This window comes from Chrysochloris asiatica, unplaced genomic scaffold (assembly GCF_000296735.1).
Source record: "Chrysochloris asiatica unplaced genomic scaffold, ChrAsi1.0 scaffold00259, whole genome shotgun sequence".
NCBI lineage: Eukaryota > Metazoa > Chordata > Mammalia > Afrosoricida > Chrysochloridae > Chrysochloris > Chrysochloris asiatica.
In genome coordinates, this window is record NW_006408777.1 from 1,315,058 (window position 1) to 1,318,221 (window position 3,164).

Below are 3,164 nucleotides of genomic sequence, written 5' to 3' on the forward strand. Positions count from 1 at the left end.
CTGCACTTCTTCCAACACAGATCTGTTGGTTCTTTTGGCAGCCCATGGCATTTTCAATATTCTCCTCCAACACCATAATTCAAAAAAGCATCAATTCTTCTATGGTATTCTTTATTCCTTTGAGTATAACTTCTAGTAAAAATACAATCAAAAGAAACTTTCTCTTGACAAACTCACCAATCCTTCAAGTAAGTGATGATGTACAGGAGAAGATCAGAGAGATGAAATGTAAAGTAATCCAGAGGACTCCCAAATCAGGAACAGGTGATAGAACACTGTAAGACTTGGAAAATACTAGTTTTGTCTCAAGTAACACTCCTAAATCTGAAAATAAGACAGAAGATCCGGAGAGGGGCGGCGCTTTCCTGACCGGGCAAGACAGGTACGCGGGCTCGGGAGAAAAGAAGGGACGGTTTCACAAATAGGGGACCCCGCCTGGTAGACAGACAGCTTTTGGGAAAACATAAAACATTAGGCTGCAACTTTATGAACTCGTTTTTTGAAGGATCAAACTATTGAGGAATTATGAGCATTTTTAACTTCCACCCGGCTGCTCCGGGCTCCTTCCCGGGGAAGACCCCGCCTACTGCAGAACCTAGCAGGGCCTGAGCAGACCCATTCAAAGGGCTGACACTCTCAGAGAATTGGTGGGGCCACAGGAACCAACATAGTCCATCCCAGGGGGGTCCTCATTGCCACATTGAGCATTACCAGTGAGTATATAAGACAAATTGGGGGGCTCAAGGCACAAGGAGACAAAGAGAGGCATTTTAGACGTCATCAAAAACAGACCCCATCTGCCTACTAGCACAAAGCCCATCCCTCACCTCTTCGGCCTAGACCAGCCCTCTACCCAGCCTCCTAGCCTCAGGCCCGCCCATGAAAACATCAAGGTTTGGGCTAGCCCAAGCTGAGTAGTAGCTTGGTTTAAACCTGCTGTGGTTTAATCCGCCAGACCACAAAGCCTTTAGAATTGCAGGCATAGTGAAGGTCACCTTCAAAAGTGGCTCGGGACTTGCTTCTGCGTCCTGGTGCCGCTTTGCTGCGGAGCTGTGCGGTCCTTTCTCCAAGATGCCCGAGGAGACCCAGGTCCAGGATCAGCCCATGGAGGATGAGGAGGTGGAGACGTTCGCCTTCCAGGCGGAAATCGCCCAGTTGATGTCCTTGATCATCAACACCTTCTTCTCAAACAAAGAGATCTTCCTGCGGGAGCTCATCTCCAATTCCTCCGATGCCCTGGACAAAATCCGATACGAGAGTCTGACGAACCCCAGTAAGCTGGACTCGGGGAAAGAGCTGCACATTAACCTCATTCCCAACAAACAGGACCGAACCCTCACCATTGTAGACACGGGGATCGGCATGACCAAGGCCGATTTGATCAATAACCTTGGTACCATCGCCAAGTCGGGGACAAAGGCATTCATGGAAGCCCTGCAGGCTGGCGCAGACATCTCCATGATTGGCCAGTTCGGTGTGGGCTTTTATTCTGCGTATCTGGTGGCTGAGAAGGTGACGGTGATCACCAAGCACAACGATGATGAGCAGTATGCGTGGGAGTCCTCGGCTGGAGGCTTCTTCACCATCAGGACAGACATAGGTGAACCTATGGGTTGTGGAACGAAGGTTATTCTGCATTTGAAAGAAGACCAAACTGAGTACTTTGAGGAAAGAAGAATGAAGGAGATTGTGAAGAAACACTCTCAGTTTATTGGCTATCCCATTACACTTTTTGTGGAGAAAGAATGAGATAAAGAAGTGAATGATGATGAGGCTGAAGAAAAAGAAGAGAAGGAGGAAGAGAAAGAAAAAGAAGAAAAGGAGTCAGATGATAAGCCTGAAATAGAAGATGTTGGTTCCGATGAAGAAGAAGAAGAAAAGAAGGATGGTGACAAGAGGAAGAATAAGAAGATCAAGGAAAAGTATATTGACCAAGAGGTTCTCAACAAAACAAAGCCTATTTGGACCAGAAATCCTGATGATATCACCAATGAAGAGTATGGAGAATTCTATAAGAGCCTTACCAATGACTGGGAAGACCATTTGGCTGTGAAGCATTTCTCAGTTGAAGGACAGTTGGAATTCAGAGCCCTTCTCTTTGTCCCAAGACATGCTCCTTTTGACCTGTTTGAAAATCGGAAGAAAAAGAACAACATTAAATTGTACGTCCACAGGGTTTTCATCATGGACAACTGTGAGGAGCTGATCCCTGAGTATCTGAATTTCATTCGTGGCGTGGTGGACTCTGAGGACCTCCCTTTAAATATTTCCTGAGAGATGTTGCAACAAAGCAAAATTTTGAAAGTTATCAGGAAGAATTTGGTCAAAAAGTGCTTGCAACTCTTCACCGAACTGGTGGAAGATAAAGAGAACTACAAAAAGTTTTATGAGCAGTTTTCTAAAAACATAAAGCTTGGGATACATGAAGACTCTCAAAACCGGAAGAAGCTTTCAGAGCTGTTGCGGTATTACACGTCTGCATCTGGCGATGAGATGGTCTCTCTCAAGGACTACTGCACCAGAATGAAGGAAAACCAGAAGCACATCTACTATATCACTGGTGAAACCAAGGACCAAGTTGCAAACTCAGCCTTTGTGGAGCATCTCCAGAAGCATGGCTTGGAGGTGATCTACATGATAGAGCCCATCGACGAGAACTGCGTCCAACAACTGAAGGAATTTGAGGGGAAGACATTAGTGTCGGTCACCAAAGAGGGCATGGAACTTCCAGAAGATGAAGAGGAGAAAAAGAAACAAGAAGAGAAGAAAACAAAGTTTGAAAACCTCTGCAAAATCATGAAAGACATCTTGGAGAAAAAAGTGGAAAAGGTGGTGGTGTCCAATCGGTTGGTCACATCCCCATGCTGCATTGTCACGAGCACATACGGCTGGACGGCCAACATGGAAAGAATCATGAAGGCTCAGGCCCTGAGAGACAACTCAACAATGGGCTATATGGCCTCCAAGAAGCACCTGGAGGTAAACCCTGACCACTCCATCATCGAGACCTTGCAGCAAAAGGCCGAGGCTGACAAGAACGACAAGTCTGTGAAGGACCTGGTCATCTTGCTCTATGAGACCGCACTGCTGTCTTCAGGCTTTAGTCTAGAAGATCCCCAGACACATGCTAACAGGATCTACAGGATGATCAAACTCGGTCTGGG

At 46.3% G+C, this 3,164-nt stretch overlaps 1 pseudogene; it reads left to right on the plus strand.

Annotated features, from left to right (window-relative positions):
* Positions 1 to 1,071: 1,071 nt before the first annotated feature.
* LOC102829398 lies at positions 1,072 to 3,162 on the plus strand (annotated as a pseudogene).
* Positions 3,163 to 3,164: the final 2 nt, after the last annotated feature.